Below are 23,135 nucleotides of genomic sequence, written 5' to 3'. Positions count from 1 at the left end.
TACCAAAAACGTTACTTCCTACCAACAGTGAGTAGGCACTTCCTGCACGGTGAATCTATGCTGTATGCCACAGGAGGCCTCTGGACTTAGTGTATTTCTCTGACAAGATAGGGAAATACTGGGGGAAGGGGTGAGAAGAGAGACAGAGAGGGGAAACTTGGGCTTTGCTTTTTTATGATCCTGTAGTTTTACAATTTTGCCAGTAAATCTTTGTCTTAGCCCATTGGGATTGATTTAGCAGTCTTTCTAAATTCCAGCACACAAAAAGCTCCAAATGGGGGCATTTTTTTCCACAAAAAAAAAAAAAGGCTGTTGGGAAAAAATACTGCTTTTATATAATCCATAAAAATTAAAATATAAAAAATTAAAAATTGATTAAAAAAGTACTACCATTACAACAAAAATATCCATATTTAATTTACATTAATGTTGAACTCTTTTGTTTTTTGGTTTTGTTTTTTTTAAAGGTACCTTTTGAATATTATTTATTTTTATGTATATGAGTACACTGTAGCTGTCTTCAGACACACCAGAAGAGGGCATTGGATCCCATTACAGATGGTTGTGAGCCACCATGTGGTTGCTGGGAATTGAACTCAGGACCTCTGGAAGAGCAGTCAGTGCTCTTAACCACTGAGCCATCTCTCCAACCCAAAGATTAAATACACTTTTAGTTCTTTTTTTTGTTGTTTTTTTTTTTTTTGTTTTTGTTTTTGTTTTTCGAGACAGGGTTTTCTCTGTATAGCCCTGGATGTCCTGGAACTCACTCTGTAGACCAGGCTGGCCTTGAACTCAGAAATTCACCTGCCTCTGCCTCCCAAGTACTGGGATTAAAGGCATGCGCCACCACTGCCTGGCTAATGCTGAACTTTTGTCTTGCTCTCTACAGTACAGGTAGATGTGCAGTTTTCTACCTTATATGGGTTAAGAAACGGGTTCCAGTTTCTCAAAAAAGAGCAAGTGACAGGGTTGAAGCTCAGGATTGCTACCTCCCCAAACCCTCTTAACTGTGTGACCAGGCCATCTCCAGGGGGCAGGCCATCTCCAGAAGGCTCCCTGTTTTTTTTTTTTTTTTTTTTTTTTTATCTGACTTCTCCAGTTTTGCTCATTTTCTTCTTTGCAGGAATCTAAGGGAAAAATCTTACCTTTTCTTTGGATCCTTTAATAAGCACTGCTCACGTTTGTTAACTAAACATGTGTCCTGGCAATCACTGGTCTTTCAGAATGGAAACAAAGCTGCATTATCAGAACTTAGAGTTCTGCCCATCTGTTTATTTAGCCACACTATCTCACTGGCGAGAGCACCTACAGGATCTGAAACCTAGGAGCACGTCTTCCTCTGCAGCAACTAAGAAAAGTGAGGCTGTCTTACAAGTACCCACATAGCTAGGTGTAGAGAGCAATTCATTTTATGTAACTTTTTAAAAAAAGATTTATTGGGGCTGGAAAGATGGCTCAGTGGTTAAGAGCACTGACTGCTCTTACAGAGGTCCTGAGTTCAAATCCCAGCAACCACATGGTGGCTCACAACCATCTGTAATGGAATCTAACACCCTTTTCTGGTGTGTCTGAAGACAGCTACAGTGTACCCATACACATAAAAAAATAAATATATCTTTAAAAAAAAAAAAAAGATTTATTTATTGTATGTATGTGAGTACGCTGTTGCTGTCTTCAGATACACACATCAGATCTCATTACAGATGGCTGTGAGCCACCATGTGGTTGCTGGGAATTGAACTCAGGACCTCCGGAAGAGCAGATAGTGTCTTAACCACTAAGCCATCTCTCCAGCCCCCTTCTTATGAGTTTCTTAAGACAGTAGAATACATTTACTTTGTGAGATCTGTTTTAATGTATGAAGTGGGCTTTTGTGTTTGTGCATGCTTTCGTGTGTGTGTGTGTGTGTGTGTGTGTGTGTGTGTGTTGTTCATTTGTGGAACTTTTACATCTTAGGGTTTTTTTAACTAACAAAACATTTAAAACATAAAGTGAAATATAATTTTGACACAATAAATCTTTTTGCACAGAAGAATACTTCAGTAAAAACTGACTTTTCTATCCCTGATGGCGGGGAATGCTGTCCTCCCTCCTCCCTCCCCGAGTGCTCCATTGCGAAGATGTAGATAAAATTCCACTCAGCCTTATTGTGAAGATTGAGATAAAAGTTTCCTGTAAGACTTTGGCATCTCTGATCTTTGTCTTGGATCAACTGCTTCACCTGCAGAACACCAACGTGAGCTAGATCTCTTGGAATTCCGTACAGCTACAAAATATTTACTCCAACTGAGCTGAATCATCAGATTAGTTAATAGTGTTGCTTGTGAGTGTGTTAAGCTGCTACTCCCCCTTCATAGATCTCATTTGAGCTTGGAAATAAAAATATTAGTAAATGAACGAGTGGTGGTATAGCTTGGTGGTCGCATCTGTGACCCTGGTTTCATACCCAGCAATACAAAAATCTAGATAGGGTCAATTCGAAATTCTAAATTAAAAGGTACTTGAGTGTAAAAGAGGTGAGCCAAGAGGATTTAAGGTAAACTATCAAATTCAACACAGATTCAACCACAGAATAAGATAGAAGAAAGATGCACAAGAGGACATTTGTAAGTGTACCTTTACATTTGGTTCATTTGTCTTATTTTTGTTGTTTGTTTTTCAGACAGTGTCTCATTGGGTAGCCCTGAATGGCCTAGACCAGGCTGGGGTTTTGGATTTACAGGGGTTCCCCCACCACTGCCTCCTAAGTGCTGGAATTAAGGACATACACCGCTAGACTTAGTTTTTTTGTTCTTTTCATGACTTTTTTTTTTCTAATCTTGACATCAGCAAAAACTATTTTTAAAGGACAGGTTAATACGACTAAGTAACAAATTATTCCTAGTGATAAACAGCATTGTAAGCAAAAGGCATCCTCCGAAGGGTTCATCAAAAACTAAAACTATACAATAGAAAAATGGGTGAATAACCAAAATAAATCTGATGAGTTGGCTCATCAAAAAAAAAAAAAAAAAGGAAGTGAAAATCACACTACTTGCATTTGCTCTATTCTTGACTGCATTTATTTATTTATTGTTTATTTATTTGGTGTTTGATTTGTATGGGTATTTTGTCTGCATGTATGTCTGTGCTCTACCCCCATGCAGTGCCCAGAGATGCCAGAAGAGAGCACTAGATACCCTGGGGCTGGAGTTACAGACAGTTGTAGTTGCTGACCTGTGGGTGCTGGGAATTTAACCTTCAACTTCTAGAAGAGCTACTAGTGCTCTTAACTACAAATCCAACTCCCTCCAGTCTCCTCAATAGCTTTATCTTTATACATTAGCAGACAAAGCAATGGGCCTCATTATGACCTTTCATAATGTGTGTGTGTGTGTGTATATGAGTGTGTGTGAGTGTGTGTGTGTGTGTACGCCTTTATACATTGTGTTCTTTGGCAATAAGCTTTTTATCCTTGGGAAACTGCCATGTTAGCGTCCATGTATTTCTAGCTAGGGATGGAAAAGATCATGTGACCTAGCTGCTAACAATCACACCTGTGTGGCAAATGTTGATTCATCAATGATCAAGAACAGGAAACACACTCTGTGAAGAGCTGTTTTCACTAGTTTAGGACAAGTAATAACAGCTCATTTAGCCACGACTTTGAGGCTCATCACCTGATGCAAAGAGGCACTAGCATTTGCCACAGGATAAGTAAATAGTTTTTGCATTTGTGGCCTCTGATGCCAGATGAGGCAGAGACCACCTCATGTCTTCTTTAGACATTTGGTAATGCTGTTTTTAGCCACATAGACTTGAGCCTTCCTTTCTAGTCCCTATAATGAATGATTTTGTCCTTTTCTGGCTAACCTAGCCAGTGAGTTCCTTTCTCTGAACTGCAGTTCTGGCTTCTTATTTCCAGTTGTGCTAAAAAATTAACGAGAATGGTCAACCTGAGGAGGTAGCTCAGTGGTAAAGCACTGTGAAAATCACAGGCTTGATCTCTGGGGTGGAGGTGGGGGAAGAAGGAAGGAGAGAGGAAGTGTGAGGAGAGACTATGCTCAGGTCAGCCTTCAAATCTTGGTTGGACTCACTGTGTCAGAAAGCAAGAAGCTTCTATTGATTCTAAAATCGTGTGTGATCATTTGGAGCTTCAAAACTTAAGAAAGTTAAAACAACAACAACAAATCACCAGCCTTTGAGTTGCTGTATTATAGATAACTGAATTTAAATACTTTATAGAGGCATGGAAGAAATATATATTCTGAAAGAAAAATGGAACTGTGAAAATTAGCATGGGGACATCTGGCAAGACCCAGATGACTCTGGGCTTCTAAAATGCCCAGATTCTATGAATGTTCTTTGCCAGTTGAAGCACCTCCAACTTCTCCCCATGAACAGATAGATTCCTGCATGCAACAGGATCCATTAGCCCGGGCAATTACCTTCCGAGAACATTGTGATTCTCTTCAGTCTCTACTCATACTGTATCCAAGATTACAGGTGAACCTCAGTGTGTCTCAGGGTGTCCCCAATGTTAAAAAACAAAACAAGAATATGACTATGCAGCAATAGCTTAGGAATCTTAGTGAGGATAGTGTTCTGTCTGTCTGTCTGTCTGTCTGTCTGTCTGTCTGACGTAGAGGAAGATTTACTACTTGTAATAGTTAAGGAGAGAATGGACTTATTTATAGAACAATATCCTCATCAAGCAAATAAATATGTGTAGTTCATCCAACAAGCCTATGGATCTTCATAGATCCCTAGATTTTTGCAAGAAAGCTCTTTAGAGTGGGCATATCCCTGACCATGTTCAGCTAAGGGAAACATTCCTGTGCTTGTTCAGCCCGAGGTCACAGTTCAGGGACAAAAGATGTCAGACTCAACTAGGGACATAGTTCCAGGGTCCTTGAACACAAGTTCAAAGAAGAGTCAAATGGAAGGCAGGAGTACTGCTGCTCGTTATTTTTTTTTTCCTAAGATTTTTTATTTTGTTTCCTTCTTCTTTTTTTTTTTTTGTTTTTGTTTTTGTTTTTGTTTTCGAGACAGGATTTCTTTGTATAGCCCTGACTGGCCTGAAACTCACTCTGTAGACCAGGCTGGCCTCAAACTCAGAAATCCACCTGCCTCTGCCTCCCAAGTGCTGGGATTAAAGGCGTGTGCCACCACCGCCTGGCTGCTTGTTATTTTCAACTGTGTCATAATAAGATGGCAGCTAGGAAGTGTCTGTGCATGCTCAGTTTGTGTTGTAAAGTGTTAGGTTTAAACAAAAAGATGCTTTGAAGGGGTATGTGTGAGTGTTCTTTTTTTTTTCCTTGTAAGACAATAATTCGAACTGTGGCAAAAGGACTAGTTTATTCTATTAATTACAGTACACTGATAATCAGATGTTGTAAGTTGAAATTAGCAGATAAACGTTCATACGAGAAAGATAAACAGAGTTTCTCTGTGTAGCCCTGAGTATCCTGGAACTCACCCTGTATACAAGGCTGGCCTCAAACTCAAGAGATCCACTTGTCTTTGCTTCCAGAGTGCTGGGGGGACCACAGAGACTGAACTATCAAACAGAGAGCATGAATGGGATGGGGCAGACCTAGGCACTCAGCATATATACACACACATATATATATGTATATGATGTATATGTATACACATATATATATGTGTGTGTGTATGTATATATATGTACAATATATATACCATATGTATATATACTAATACACACACACACATATATATAGATATAGCTAGATATAATATTGATATATATACTGAGATAGATAGATAGATAGATAGATAGATACTGATGTAGCAGGCTGTGTTTGAAAACACTGACTCCAGCTAGCTCCCTGGCCGCCGCCATGTTCCTGCTCTATGTTCCCATACTAACGGCAGCAGAGGCGCCAGCCCAGGAGCACCAGCCCTGGCTCCACGAGACATTAGCATGGCTTCTGTCTCTGTCTCTGTAGAGTCTATGGCTCTAAGCATGCATGGCTAAGGGGACAACTCCATCATCCTCATGTGGTAGATATATTTTCCCAGTACCTGGTAGGAAGACTCTTAATGCTTAAAGATTAACCAATGGATTTATATATTAGCAAATGTTCAATACACAAGATATCCATAGAATTAACTAACCCAATATCTAACTAACCTTTTGACATGAATAACTACACGAGACTCCTAGAGACACTTATGTCTGCCTCCATCTTGCTTCTCCTCCTTCTTCCTCCTCCTTTTTCCTTTTCTTTCCTTCCTCCTCCCAACTCCTAGCTATACCCACCTCTTCTACTGTCCAATCACAGAGCTTCACTACAAATACAATGGGCAAAAAAGGTTCCTGTAACATACTGAAAAAAATATAAAGATATAGATATAGATAGATATATTCAGTTATGCAGCTTGGTCTTAATGTGGGACTTGTAACAGCAGGAGTAGGAGCTGTCTCTTACTCTGTTGCCTGACTTTGGATCCCTTTTCCATAACTGGACTGACTTGCCGAGTCATAATAGAGAGAAGATGCACCTAGTCCTACTGCAACTTGAAAGGCCAAGGTAGGTTGATATCCATGGATGACCTCCATTTTTTTTAAGAGAAAGTGAGGACAGGAGGATTGGGGGAAGGGGAGATGAGAGGGAGGGACAGAAGAGAGGAGGGAGGGGAAGATGCAATCAGGATGTAAAGTTAATAATAATGATAATTAATAGTGTGTACCACCAGCCACTGCTGCTGAGTTCCTTTATTCTTGTTTAGGATCTATCATCTTCTTTAAATAAAAGTGGCTGCATCTCAATTCACTCCTATCATGTCTATGCTACCTATAGTTTGGGATATAGTGAAGCTTTTTCAGCAAAATAGAAAATATACTATAATTACCACCCCTTCCTCCCTCTTTCCTTTCCCTTTGTTCTTTCCTTCCATGGTTTGCTTGTCTCTCTCTCTCTCTCTCTCTCTCTCTCTCTCTCTCTCTCTCTTTCCTTCTTTCTTTCTTTCTAAGATTTATTTATTTATATGAGTACACTGTCATTGTCTTCAAACACACCGGAAGAGGGCATCAGATCCCACTACAGATGGTTGTGAGCCACCATGTGGTTGCTGAGGATTGAACTTAGGACCTTGGGTAGAACAATTAATGCTCTCCAGCCCCTCCATGCTTCCTTGTTTTCTTTTTTCTGGGATTTTGAGCAAGGGCCTTGTTACTTAGCCCAAGATGGCCTTGAACTTATAATCTCTCTGCCTTAGTCTCCTCATGCTAATATTAAAAGTGTGAGCCACCTTTGCACTCTTTTCCTCCGTAACAAAAATGTGAACTCCATTGAGCCTTTGTTTATATGGTGGTGATATGAGCTCACATAGTACTCACTAAACATTAGCCCATTGTGGGTAGAGTGTCATTTGAACTACCAAGCCATGACATGATTCATGTTCAGTAACATGGCCCCATGATTTGGATATAAAATGTACACAATTCAGCTCGAATCCCAAAGATCATATTGTATGAGTGGAAGACTCACACTTCTAGCAGGTGTCCACAAAAGCACGCAAAAGAACGTGAAGGAACATTCTGAGGGTCTCTGGTTGGGAATGTGTGGCAAGGGGCAAATGTGAAGTTAGAGGAAAGAGACTTTTGAAATTGAGGCTCACTCTTCCAGGACAGAAGGTTATTAACATGTCATAAATTCAAGAAGAAAGTGTGAATTCACGAATAAGCTATTCCCCCAAAATATAGAAAAGGGCTGATACTGGGATAAAAATATATTCAGAGATTTGGACATATTCAGATCAAATATTAAATAGACTAGAAAAGCCACTATTTTGCTCCTTGGGAGCACATGGAGGGGTCATGACATTTATAGAGGCCATTAAAATGTATGTATTGTGCATAGGAAAATCAGCATCTCTAACACATCCACTGCTGCCTCTCTTCTCTGAGGATGCAGAAGAAGCTGTAGACCTGGGCTCACTTGTGATAGGAGTGGGGATCTGGAATAAGATATTAAATGGGTAAACCTCAGAAGCTCCATGGACAAACTTACAATAATGAATGGAAAACTCAGAAAGCCATCCGTGGATCTTGGGTCCATGGGAAATCATAGGAATGGTCAGAACATAGTACTATTAGGGCAAAATAGTCAAGAGGAATGTTCCACTATATAATCATGAAAATCAAAGTTAGATGACCAGGGCGCTAAGGAAAATCATCAATAAAGTGCAGGGTTCTTGGCTCAGGAAGGTATTTGATTCCTTGTCCAAATTTACCCTACTGTCAGTGATGTGGCAATAACTCAGTCTTTTAATGCATAACTGGAATTAGTATGCTTTGTTTTGGCATAACACCTATGCTAGAGTCTCAGAATATGAACCTGCTGGAGGGAAGGCCCCGTAGAAGCCAGCCAAGACAGTCAGTCTAAACTAGTGTCACTTCTTAGGATAATGTAAAAAACTGCTTACATTCTTAAAGAATTAAAGGAAGCAATGGGCATGGTGGTCAACTTACTCTACTTAATACACAGTATTTCCAACCTCAACATAAAATAAATACCACGTGACACCTGCAGGGTAACAGTGTGTATTGTTATAGCTGTGGAGTCATCTTAGCCGTAGCTATTGTGCCATGCTAGTGACGTGATCCCCAGGCTAGAGCTGATTAACTCTCAGGTTTATGGTATGCTGTACCATGTAGCTGTTGGTGCTATTCAGCTGAAGCTGCCACAATAGCACAGACGGGGTCCCTTAAACTTCAGTTTGTTTCAGAGATCTGGAAACTGAAAATCCACAATCAAGGTATTTGCTTTCACCTGCTATCTCTCTCCTTGTCCAGCAGATGGCGACCTTCTCCCTGTTGCTGTTTCAGCTTGTCTCTATGATTGCCCATCCTTCCTGGTGTCCCTCTCCCCAACTTCCTTCTAAGTTTCATTTGTATTTATTTGGTGTGTGTGTGTGTGTGTGTGTGTGTGTGTGTGTGTGCGTGTGTGTGTGCGTGTGTGTGTGTGTGTGTGTGTCCTGGTGGCAAGCAGCTTTATACACTGACTCATCCCGTTTGTTCTTCTTGAAAAGATATTAAGGATGAGTGGGCAGAAGAAAAAGTCATTGTGGACACACAGGAAGCAGAGAGGTCATACTGGATTAGCATTCAGTCTCTTCACCTTATTTTACCTTATCTTTTAAAGGACCTATCTCCAAATGCAGCCACCTTCTCAGAAACTGGCAATAAAGCTTCCATGTGGGTCGTAGCCCCTGCCCCCAATTCTACTATGACCTCATCTTGAGTAATATTAAATAACCTGAATAATCACAATCTGGAGTACTAGAGGTTAGAACTTCAGGGTAGAGAATTTGAGAAACACAGCACAAAGATGGTTAGACATGAGTGCTGATATTAAATTTTCCAACTGTCAAGGCAGAGACAGATGACACATTTCTGATGTGGCCTGATCACATGAAGTGTGTGTGTGTGTGTGTGTGTAGCACATGTGTAGATCAAAGGACAACTTGTAGATTTGCTTCTCTCTCTAGCTATGGTCATATGATACATGACATGCCCAACCAACTTGATTATGTCACCCACTTTTAAAAACAAATAACATTTGTATTTGAATGTGGCTTTCTAACTCACAGAGTACAGTCCAAATATCTACTCTTGAGCTTATTAGGAATTTGGTCCACTAGTTGAGAATCTCACAGAAAGCTGTTGACAGCCAGACAGAGATACAGGAGTGGACACATGGCCAGAGATCTACTAGTCATAACTAGTCATGCCAGAACTACATATCTCAGAAATTGTCATTTTTGATATCGCTGAAGCTGGCAGGTCAGAAATGATACCTTGAAAAGTCAGAAGGTCATCTTGTATCAGTACATACCATCAGCAATCCACTTTATATGAGTCAAGTTACCAAGCAGTAGAAATTAGGGAATTTGTGGATTTAATTCTTACAACCCTGCATTCTGTAAATCTAAAGGAGAGACTGACCCAGAGTCCACACACAGTCTCATTAGCTATAAGGCATTGTTGTCTGCTGGACACTTTGCCTTCATCATTATGAAGAATTAGAAGGCAGGAAGGTCAGACAAGATGTTGGCAAGGGTGACATACTCAAGTGACCCATTCATGATAAATGGACTGAGAAGTCACCGGTCCTGAGGAGATCACAGTGGTAAGGCCTAAGCCTCCTCCTAGATAGGCACTTTTGGAAGAACCCGGAATCAGAGCAGATGCCAGGTGATGACCAGATGTAGCCAGATCATAGAGAGGGGAGAACACAAATGTCAAGTGTGCTGCCAAGACACTATTTTCTGTCTCCGATATATCCTACTTTACATAACTATCATCATGAGAAAGTTGTCGTGACTTTAATTTAATATGCTGCACTAGAAAATATAACCCACATGGGATAAACTTGGTGGTGGCTGAAAGGTGATGAGAGTTGAAAGCATTCTTTAAAATTAGTTGGTCTAAAAATTAGAAAAATTTACAAAGATCAGATCCTTGATTTATAACTTGTGATATTTTATATTGCGTGCTTACTTTTGGTGCCAAGCGATAGCAGAACATCAGGCTCTTGGATTTGGCACATTTGGGTAAAATGTTTAGTCACAATGTTGGGTGGGTAACAGCAGAAGCTCTATGCATGCTGGTTATTTCTATTCTGCACTGGAACAAGTTTCCTCTACACAGAAGTGACTGCAGGACAGAGCAACATGATGATAAAATCTCAATTAGTTTTACCCTAACTCTGCATAAGATGGAGCATGAGAGAAAACACAAGGCAAGTCCTAATAGTGTGTGAGGTTTGCTTTTAACTGTCAACTTGGCACAGCTTAGAATCTCCTGGGAGAATCTCACTGTGGAATTATCAGAGTGGGTTGACTTCTGAGCATGCTTATCAAGGTATAAAGGTAGATATTATGGGGGTCTTTTGTTTTGTTTTTATCCTCTCCCCCCACCTTTGACAAAGTTTTGATATGTATTCTTTGGCTGGAATTCTCTATGTAGAACAAGCTGGCCTCAAACTCTCAAAGAGAGTTTGGGATTGAAGGTGTGAGCCAGTATGTTGAGCAGGGATTTTTGTACCTGGCCTAATTGGGGTTGAAGCACTCCCTCCGAATGTGGGTAGTGTTATTTCATGGGCTGGGCTCTGAACTGCAAATGAGTATAAAAATTGAGCTGAGCAATTAAGCATGCATTTATTCTACCTCTGCTTTTGATTGTGGGTGTGAGGAGTTGCATCTCATTCCTGCCTTGACTTCTTCACAATGATGAACTGTCATTTGGAATTATGAGCTAAAACAAACACTTTCTCTCCTAAATTGCTTTCTTTCAGGCTATTTTTATCACAACCACAGAAAGTAACTAGGGAATATAGAGTGGACATAAATTATTTAGTTAAATGGCTGATTTGGGGAAATTTTGCAAAAGCGTCTAGCAAGTGAATGTAGCGTGCTACTTTCTGCCCTTGTATCTAAGGATGCAACTATACAAGTCAGGATCTCCTCCAATGAAACATGTTCTTTCCTGAGATCTAAGGATGTACTTGTACTGGCCATGAATGGGAGGTGTTATAGGATGGAGGAGTACATGCTGTTATTTTATAAATTGAGGATCCAGTAACGTAGTTGATAGTGTAGAGTACTGAAGGCATTAAATCTCCTGTAGAGTTGCTACTGATTGTATACTGTGGAACACTGAAGTAATTAAGTCTCCAGAAGAGTTGTTATTGGTAGTGTGGTGTACTGAGTCAGATTCTTCATACTTGGAATATATTCCTATTTTTGAGGGAATTATCAATTTACGAATCCCGCTTTCCCCATGGGGATCAGTACTTGGGGACCAGCCTCTCTTGGAGCTAGAAATCAAGCATGTAGCCTCAACCTTGGTCCACAGGCACACCCTAGTGAGACTACTTTGGAGATGAGCTAAGCTGTGTTCCCATCTTGCTGGTGTAGGTGGCAGCCGGAAGAACCAGGTGTAGTATCCAACAAGCTGCATCTGAGACAGAGACATCTGCGATGCTAGCCTTCCAATCTCTGCATTTCATGACCGAGGGAAGAGGTATCAGTGATATCCCTTTCAGTCCAGTCTATTGTGTGATTTCTGGCATTCCTGGAAGTTTACTTTTGTGTTTGTTTCTTAACGATCTCAAGTAATGCCTAATCTGCTTCAAAAAGATTCTGGTTCTGGTAGAACTAGCCAGACAAGATCTTGTCTGCATCAAGGTTTGCACATGGTGTCATATCCTATAAAAAGTGCTCAACCCAACTAATAATAGAGGAAAATAAGTCATGCCATGTTCTTATTCAGTTATTATACTGATAAGGACTGAGAATCTGATCTGTAGGCATTAATACAAGTAAGCAGACTTTCTGGTTGTTGGTAAGAATGCAAAATGAAGTAAGTTGGATGGAAGTTACTATGTCAGTATCTTTCTGAATTCAAAATGCAACTCTCCTTTGGTAAAGAATTATTTCTATGATTATGTTCTATATGCATATTCACATAGCCTACTTAGTAAATGTACAATGGTTTAATTTTGAATTGGCTCTAAATTAAAAAGCATAAACATCGATGCAAATGCAGTCAGTTGGAAACTGGTAAACGGACGTTGAGCAACCAAAGAATGGACGGATACTGAGCTGCTTAAAAAGGTAAAGATCATTACAAGAATAAGTATCCATATTATCAAAATTTGAAGAAACAAGTGTGGACGTGGAGCATTGCACGCCATCACCCATGTAAAAAAAAATAAGCTCACAGATGTGTTTGCTCTGATTCGGAATGACTCTGGAGGAAAGCCGATAAGAACCAAGTCCTTCTAATCAGGAGGGCTGTGTGGAGGATGTGTTCTTAACAGACGGAAACTACTGAAGAATATGGGTCTATAGCTTTTAACTTCCCTTTATTTGTCTATGTAACAACTATGTCATAGAACATGGGACATAAATGCTAGCCAGGTATGATCTCAGCATTCAGGGAGCTAAATGACAGTGAAAGTGGACAATTACAAGAGCACGTGTTAAGAATTTAGCTAAGAGCTAGTTTTATTAGCTTTTTCTTGCTGTAGCAACTGCTGGAGGTAAATCATTTTAGAGGGAGGGGAGGGAAGGGAAGGTTTATTTTGTCCCATGGTTTCAGAAGTTTTAATCCACAGCCATGAGGCTCTGGCACTTTGGTCCTGAGTGATTGAAGAATATCTTGGCAGAAGCATTCACTGGAGGATTGTGATTATATCATGGTGGCTGGAAAGCAGACAGGGTCATAGTTGAGAGGCTGAAGTACCAATATTTCTTTTAAGGATCCACCCAGACCTAATTTCCTTCCATCAGCACCCACCTCTGGAATGTTCTATGACTTTCTTATAACTTTACAATCGAGTCACTATCAGTACATGGTCTTCCAGGGACATTCTAGATACAAACTGTGTCATAAGCCAGAACATGAGGGTATGCACATGATGCCAGGGAAGCTGGGGGAAGAGTCAATGATGTTCTCTGGAGAAAAGGGCATGCAGAAAGAAAGACTGAGAAGAGTGGGAGCCACAGCAGCAGCAGGAGGGGCAAGAGAAGGAGGCGGCGGTGGAAGTGATAAGAGTGGATGCTATCAGAAGAGCAAAGGTGAATGAATGACTGAGGGCAGGAAGAGCAGGAGGAGGAGGAGCTGCAAAGGAGAAGGAGGAAGAGGAGATAAGAGGATGCTATCATAGACCAAAGGTGAACGAGGGCAGGATTTAGCGGGAGATTTCTGGGAGCCTTCAGACACAGGATGTCAAGGCTTTAAATTTAGACTAAAAGAAGCTCTAGAAAGTCAGAACCATGTGGCAATGCATTTAGCTGCCATTTGTAGACCGCAAACAGTTCTATACCAGTGCTTGTTACTGCTACTTTATATGAGGTCTCAGCGGAGGAGTTTGAGGTTGATGTAGGTATGCAGTGACATTGCTCGTTTCTCATCTGTTTATGAAGACACTGGCTCAACACTGGATGAGGGCAGATTTGTCCCTGCCAATCCTGACATCGTGGCTAGATTCAAGGGAGGAAGCAGAGGCAAACTGGGCAGAGAACAGTTCCCCCATTTATTTTTTTCCTCTCTGTAATGAAGACTGATATCTTTTACTGTATTTCATTAGCTGCCTCCCCCCTCACCAAGTTCCCTGCCCAGGCCGTTGATGGAGACCGTCTGTGATTCATCATTTGGGAGATGAAGGATCCTCAAAAATGTTGTCTATATCTCAAAATACCTTAGCAGAGATTGCAAATCATGGGTCTCAACTTAGAAAAAGTGTGTTTTCTCGGTGGCCCTAGAACTTGTTGATTTTTGACATCCTGAGACCTGCACTAAGTAGATACTCATCACTACCACTACCCCTGCCCCTGCCCCATGCCTATTCCTGGATGTTCAGGTATAGAGACATTTCTCAATGTAACTAGAGTAACATCCTGTGGGGGTTAGTTTTCTATTGCTGCATTAACACGTTATCATAATCTTAGGAGGCTAAGAACAATACAAAGGTATGATCTGACAGATTCCATAGATCCAGAGCTCAGGCCATTTCTGGGTTTCTCTTCAAGGTGTTACAGGACTTCAATCTCACTTGAGGTTTTGGGACCACTTCTCAGTTTACTGCATGGCAAAATTCAGTTCCTGGTGGTTGCAGAACCGAGGCATCCAAACTGTAGAGGCAATCCCCTCCCACGATGTACTCTCAGTGTGACTGGTTTTCCATTCCAGACAAACACAAGGACAGCTTCCTTTAGGACACTGCCTCCAGCCAATTAAAAGAAGACATCAAATGTAATATTATAGTTTGGCTGCCAATCTCAGCACATTCTCTGACCTGCCCATACTTAAGGGACAGAGGGGAGTTACAAGTCATCTATCTAGGGACAGATCTTGGATGCTAGCATAGAAACTTGCTTGGTTTTGATTTATCTTCTTGGCTTTTGGCTTACTTGTTTTACTTATGGTCACTGGTAAATTCTCCATACTTTATAAATATATACCATGTGATATTTTCTCTAATATAAAAATTCTCACATTAATTTCAATAATAGCTGATTCACATCTCCACTATCATTTCCACCCCCCACCCCAGGAATTCATCACACGCATTCTATTCACTGACAGCTTAATATGATAAAAGTAAATGCAAAAGCACATTTTCTGACATTATTGTCCAAGCACAACGAAAAATTATATAAAAAAGAAACCATGTGCTGGACAGTGGTGGTGTACACTTTTAATCCCAGGACTCAGGAAACAAGAAGCAGGCAGATCTCTGATTTCAGATCTAGCCTAGTCTACAGAATGAGTTCAAGGACAGCCAAGGCTACACAGAAAACCTTTTTCTGTTTTGTTTTTCCGCCTCTAAAATAATACAAAACCAAAACTATGTTCAGGGCATGACTTTAATCTGGGTACTTGGGAAGCAGAAGCACACAGATCTCTATGAGTTTCAGTCTGATCTGGCCAACATAGTGAGTTTCAAGCCAGCCAGAGTTACATGGTACTATAGTTAGAGTTTGTTCCATTTGATGTAAGGAAATATCATGACCAAAAAACAAGCTAGGGAGAAAGGGTGTCATATCTCTGTTCATTACCAAAGAGTGTCAGGACAGGAACTCAAGCAAGGCAAGAACCTGGAGGCAGGAGCTGATGCAGAGACCACAGAGGGATGCTACTTATTAGCTTGCTCTATATGGCTTGCTCAGTTTGCTTTCTTCTAGAACCTAGGACCACCATCTTAGAGATGGTACCACCCATAATGGGCTGGGCCCTCCTCCATTGATCACTAATAAAGAAAATGCCCCACAGCTGTATCTTTAGGAGTTACTTCCTCAATTGAGTTGTCTTCCTTTCTGATTACGTTAATTTGTGTCAAGTTGACATAAAACCAGCCAGCAGCATACATGGTAAGGTATAAAATAAAATGAAATAGAATAGTTTCCCCATATGAATTTTCTAGTAAGTTTAAAAAAAAAGACAACAGAATGAACCAAGAATGTTATTTATAGAACATTTGCTGGCACTATAAAGTTTCCTTTTACTTGTGAAACAAGATAAAATCACAGCTGAGTAATAGTGAAATATTTAAATTGAAATTCAAAGCAACAGTAAAGCTCCAGGTTGTAAATTATTAATCGTAAAATTAATCTTACAGGCAGTATGAATCTGTGAAAAGGGACTGGCTTGTTTATTGTGATCATGCCAACTACTTCAAAATGTCTTTGCTCAAAACACCCCAGTTATCTTGTGTCTCACTGTGCTCGGGGGCTGGGAGGTAGGTCAAGGGTCAGCTGGCAATTCTCTACCAGGAAGGGACGATGTTAACTTCATAGTACTCAGCTGAGAGCTGGCTTTTGAAACATGAGGGTCCCTCACAAAGCTGGGACCTCAGAGCTTTTTTACTCCTGCCTCTCCGTAAGAAAACTTATCATTGATAGCTATTGAAATAGTCAAAACAGAGGCCAACACCCATCATTCCATCCTCAGTACTTAACCTATAAATGTACTGAATCAATGTAAGTTCTAACAAACCACACAACTCACATGTCTCTGTGTCACCGTGATAAGTTTAAAACAATTAGTTACAGGCAAGTGATTTTCTACAGCTCCTCTTGTCCTGAAAGGAATGTGGTTTCTACAGTTAGTCCTGACGCAGAACAACTTACTTCCTCATTGTTCTGTGACTGGTGAGCTATGCTTCTTACCATGGCTAATGTCTCCCAGGTCCCAGACTGTTCCTTTGTGAGCACAACGGAGGAGTCTTCTATTCCCCCTTACTTCATCTGATTTGACTCTTTACACTTTCTAGCATCAGAGGTAAGATCCACAGAGGATTCTGATGAGCCCCAAGGCTAGAGAGAGTGACTGGATGCCGGTAACCACAGAGACCTTTCTCCTCACGGTTTTCTTGCTGACAGTAAAGTTCAAGGGCAAGTGTCTTAAACTGGCTTTGTACGCACGGCTCCAGCTTCCAACTTCACTGTGTGATCTGTACATGTTCTTCATTACAAGGTCTCAGTAAACTGACTTTTTGCCTAGAAAATAATACTTATTATTCCCCTGGATGACAGGGGAGAGTGGCAGAATTATCAGGCTCCTCACAGATCAGTTATTTTAGAAATATTAAGGCAAATGTAGGTTCTTTTCACTTATGACCTTTATCTAGATGACTTTTTTCTTTTTTTAATTTATTTTTATTTTATTTGCACTGGTATCTGTGTGAGGGTGTCTGATTCCCTATAACCAGTTACAGATGGTTGTGAGCTGCCATGCCAGTGCTGGGAGTTGAACTTGCGTCCTGTGAAAGAACAGCCAGTGATCTTAATTAGTGAACTATCTCTCTAGCCCCCCTAGATGACTTTTACATGTCTGCTTCCTCCATGTGTATCCCCAGTGGGTCACAACTTTCATGATTCCAGTGGAGTCAAAGGACTTTACAGAAGTATTTGACATCTTTCTGTGATTTGGTTCCTGTCAGCTCTTTGTAACAAAATGCCTGACATGGCCTAGTTTTAAGGAGTAAGAGGTTTAGCTCACGGTTTTGGAGGCTTGGAGTTCCAAATCAAGTGATCATACGTGTTTTGCTTCTGGTGAAGACAGCACATGGAATATCATTGAGGGGGTGCATCTAAGACTAAATGGTCAGATCTCCAACTGGAGCAGGGGACTGGGTGTGGCTAAACTCAGGCTTTGCTATTCCACTTTTGTGAGAAGCCAAGAGGTTGTATGCAATCTGTACTCTGAGAACACATCCTCAGTAGCATCATGACCTCTTTCTATGCTCTACCTCCCAAAGGGCCCACCATCTCCCCACCGAGAGCCACCTTAGAAGACAAGACACACAAAATCTTCAGTATTCAAACCATTACAAGGGACATGATTCAGAGTTCCCAGTCCAGTGGGTCCCCTTAATTACAAGGTCGATGATCCGGAGCTCCTGATCCAGTTGGATCCTTATGGATACTTGAAAACTAGCAAAAGCTGACGGAGTTATTTAACCTAGATGACATTTTATTCTTCTTTTGTAGGGCTGTGGATTAGAGTGTTGGGATACAAAGCAGACACTCTACTGTTAAACTAAAACCCCCTTTCCAATTAAATACCTTGGATCTTGCCGAGGATGCATCTAAGAAAAGGATAAGATGAGCCAGGAAAATGGGTCAACAACTTGACCCTAAATGTTCCCCATGAACACTGATTGGATCCTAATCTGATCCTGAAAACATAGGCAGACTCAATCAGCTGTGGACTGCCTGCAGGAAAGATAGACTCATCTTTTACATTAGGAGACTAGCCCATTTTGCTAATGGATGGTACACAGGAATAAATGACTAGCGGAGGAACCATGAATCAGAATGGGGGATGAAAACTACAACAGCTAGTAGAACATCCAGAAGGGAAACTGTATCAAGAAGGAGCCATCAGACAAAGAAGGTGGTGGCCTCATAATTAAACAGCATTTTCAGAGAGCTTGACTAGCCTTTCAAACCTATTCCCAAGTTTGACCCATTGATAAATGGTTATGGTTGCTGTACCCATTACAGGTGGGCATGGGGATAGGGGTAGAGTGTTTGTCTTTGCAAAATAAGAGGAAGCTGGAATAACCTTCACTTTAAAAAAAAACCTGAGTTTTGAGGCTACAAAGAAGTACCTGGGAAGCTACTTTCAAACATTATAATATACCAACAAGGAGAAAATAAATGCAAATGCAGAGATTTATACTGTCTTGGTAAATAACACAGGACTTTTCCTTTCGAACATCACCCTAGTACATTAAGAAGCTTTCAGAGTAGTAAAAATACCTCAGTGGTGGGAATTTCAAATCAAGTTCAAGGTTTTGCATTACTAGTGTATGTAGCAGTCATCATTGGCCTGTTTTTGAGCATTACAGTCTCCTACTGGGTGATTCTGTCCCTGTCAATCTCCAGAGGGGACTTCTGATAGCCTGAAAGGGAGCATTGAATTGCAGAGATGTATAGATGTAACACTATTCTGAATTCCTTGTGCTCCTCACGAGATTTCTTATATGGATGTGGGAAAGACCAAAATCCCTAAACCCATTGCATTTCTGATTGAACTGCTAAACTGCTTCCTAAGTCATTTCAAGGGTATTTGTTCCCTGAAACAATGCAAGTCACACTGTGATAAGAGAATCTAATCAAGAATGAATCATTCCATGTGCTAATCCTTGACCTTCTTTACTTATCTGTCAATAAAGCAAGGAAGGGTATGTGGGGGACATTACATAGATCCTGTGAGCCTTAAACAAAATTATAATACCAAGATTCTCAATGGTATCAAATCAAAATGTTTTGCTAGCAGTGACATCGAGCCCAGATCACTGTAGTAGGAATATATGTCTTCCTTAAGTATTCCTGTAGATAAACGACAACTGAATTTAACTCAAAATATAAGTCATATACATATATACACACACATAGAGAATAATATATTTATATTACTTGTATACACATTATATATTATGTATTATTTATATAATATACGTGTGTCATGTGTAATATATTGCATGATATATAGTTGGATATGTTATAAATCCAACTATATATTTATATTTGGATCATATATCCAAATATATGTTTATTACTATATATCTAAATATATATTTATAAAATATGTGATTATATGTAATACATGCAATTATAAGATTTATAATATATGTATTATATTACTTAATATATTGTTATATCCCCAAATACAAATATCATTTGGACAGTAAGGCTTCAGAAATTAATCAATGCTCCCTCATACTTTTACATGTCTTATGTTTATGATTTGAACATTGTAACTTCAGAAAGTCTATGTTGATTCAGTAGAGAGATGATTTGCTACTTAGTTCTTCATCTAAAGAGGACTCAATATTTGACTAAACGTTTCAATTACAATTGAGTCTTCTCAGGGTTGAAGACTCGCTGAGATGAGCTTTACTTCTCAGAAGAAATGATGCATCATCTACCCCATCACGTCAGCAAAGGAAGCCTGCTTGCCTTCAGAAAAATGTAAACATCCAACTTTATCTTCACTCAGCAGTGGAAGGCAACAGGGAAGATTCCTTGGATTTGGATGCAGTGTATTGAGGGCCTTCTGTCCCCATGTTTTTACTGACCAGTCCACAAACTGAAAAGAACATACAGAAAATTTCTCTTCAGGAAACAAAACAGAAGACTGGTCTTTGTTAAACTTTGGGGCACATTCCAAAGTCCTCTTCAATTTTCCACAGAGCCGGGGAGGCACAATCAATTATCTCTTCAGTTGGCTAAATATTGGCTTTGGGTTCTCCATTTAGGACCTTGTCTCCAAATCTTCCACAGAGTCAGGAAGGCACAATCAATTATCTCTTCGGCTGGCTAAATATTGGCTTTGAGTTCTCCATTTGGGATCTTGTCAAACCCTTGGTCCTATCTCCCTAATGGCTCTAGAGATGATGTTTGTTCCACAGCCTCCCAAGAGTTTTAAATGCTTGTGGATGGACACTGCTCAGCAAATGATCCCCTGGAGCAGTGACAAACAAAAGGCCAGGAATGCCATGTGGTGTGTTTTCAAAGGCCTATTTAAATTCCCCTTCCTGATCTGCAAGGTCCTGCAGCATCTGGTGCTGATCAGAGAACTGATTATAATCTAGTCACACTCTCAGGCCAAACCCAGAGAGGGGACTTTATAATATAATAACAGTGGGGGCCACAATTGCGTATGCCCCTAGGCCAACCGATCATTGCAACAGAAACTAAGCTATCTAAATTTCCTTGAAATGCAAGCTCTAAAGAAATACACTTAGGGTTTTTCTTTCTTCTCTGTATGAAGAAGTTAAAACAACCAGTCTTAGGCAAATGAGCTTGTAAAGGTCTATTTGTTGGCTTCAAAAGGATACATGGGTTTTTTTTGGGGGGGGAGGGGGAGTAATCATAAGAGACGTCAATGAATTTCTTCCTTTAATCTTTATACACTACTCAGTAAGTCTTGACAGCCAAACTTGGCTTCTCCCAGTCACAAGCTGTCCTTTGGTACGTACAACACACTCATGTTGTTTTTAATACCTTACGTGATTTTTATCTGGACAGTGTCTTCAGTGCCTTTCTCACCGCATGGTGGGTCTCCATAACTCCTTGTTCACCTGGCAGCTCTCTTCAGAGAGAAGGATGTGGGAGAGCCTGTGACCTAGATCTGAAGACTCCTGTGTGGTTACTTTGGCAACATTCAGTTCTTCAGCTCAAGAAAGTAATCAGGACCCTCCATCAGCTCATACATTCTAAGAGAGCATTAAGCATTTGAGGCCACATTTCATTTATTAGAGAAAGAAAGGACACTTCTACATAGAAAGGCCAGAAACTACAGGAACCATCATCTGGCTTTAAAAGATACCAATCCTTTTTTTTTTTTTTTTTTTTAAGTGTAACAGAGACAAGGCCAAACCATACAAAATATATCTAAATATAAAAGTTTAACAGAGGTGAAAACGAGTCTCCAAATGCTTAGCAAAACAAGAATTATATCTCCTTCTCAACTTCTTTTGCTCAAAGAAATAGGACCACAGGAATTAACTGTGGGTGTGGCAAGTCACTGCCACTGCTACCAGTTGATAAATGAGCAAAAAGGACCCTAGGAATAATCTTGGGTTTGGCCAGTCACTGGTACCAAGTGATAAACGGGCAGATTCCTCTGAAATGACACTTTTTCTTTAAGTTGGGTCAGCTCATTTGCAGGAGGCTCGATTTGAGATGAATTTTGTAAGACTACTTGAGAAAGGTCAGTTGAGATCAGTTCTAAGAGGTGCTTGCAATTAAACGCTCACCAGGTGTGGGGAAGCACCTGCCGAGCATCCGGACCAGAGTGGATTAGCAAGACCTTGCTCGGGAAACTTGAGTTTAGCCAGCCCACCCTCTGAGACCCTGGGACAGTCACACTGTGTAAAAGCCTCAAGGTCTCATTTGACTTTGCTGAGAGCAGTTTAATCATTACAAAAATACATTTTCTGGCTGCAAATATAATCGTCCTTTCAGGAAGGGATGCTCCAGTGTCCCTCCCATGGGCTAACAGACTATGGAAATGACGGGTCATCGAGTAATTGGAATTTTCCTGGGATCCTTAAGCTAGAAGAAACCTGTCTCCTGGAAAGAGATTTTACCCAGTTTTGACAACTTGTCAGACCACTTTACGGAAGCCACTGGAGACAGGATTGGTGTGAGCACCCCCTTAATGGGAGTGCTTAATTTTGCAAACCTCCTGCTTTCTAGTTATCCCTAAACCTCAAGCCAGGACCCTAAGGATGGACATGGGTGGTCGATGGGGCTCTCGCTCCTCTTCCCAGTGTGACTCCATTGACTAAAGATTCTTTTTCTGGTTTTCAGTATATTTTGTTTAAACAACCTATTGAGGACAGGATGAAGGCTTACTTTGGTGGGATCACGAGAACCCAATGCTCTAACTGTAACTCTGAAAACAGGAAGAGTCTGTGGGTTTGCAGCCCACAGACAAAAGGCTGTATAAGTTAGTTATTGTGTGTGTTACTTAGTTTATGTGCAGTTCCTTTTGATCATAGCGTCTGGCACTCAGGAGATACTTAACAGGAGTTGTTTCATTTATGTTCTTTCAAGACCAGTTTACAGAAGCCATATTATTTTTATTTGTTTGTTCGTTTGTTTGTTTCTGAGACAGGGTTTCTCCCTGTAGCTCTGGGTATCTTGAAATTATGTAGGAACAGCCGGTCGTGAACTCACATATATCTACCTGCCTCTGCCTCTCAAGTGCTGGGATTAAAGGCATGTGCCACCATCACCACCAGGTCAGAAGCCATATTCTTTCCTGAAGTTCTTTTTCCCCAGGTAACATTAACCCAAGAACATGAATATATACGCATATATCAACTAAAAATTAACAGTGGCTCTCTGGAGTAAGCATAGTTCTCTTGTTCAGTAGTTTAGTCTATAAGGTAAGCTTCTTTCTACAAAAACTGTTGTATTTAGTCTAGGCTCCACTCCCCAGTTACCTGGCAATAACCAGGTGTGCCAACTCACTATAAAAGGGGCTGCTTGCTCCCACCTCGCTCTCTTGCTCCTACTTTTGTTCCTTACCCTCTCTCTCCCTGTTCCCCTCCCCTCTCTCCATGCTTATGGCCAGCCTCTACTACTCTTCTCTCTCT

The sequence above is a fragment of the Grammomys surdaster genome, unplaced genomic scaffold (assembly GCF_004785775.1).
Source record: "Grammomys surdaster isolate TR1022 unplaced genomic scaffold, NIH_TR_1.0 99, whole genome shotgun sequence".
NCBI lineage: Eukaryota > Metazoa > Chordata > Mammalia > Rodentia > Muridae > Grammomys > Grammomys surdaster.
This window is presented reverse-complemented; position numbering follows the sequence as displayed.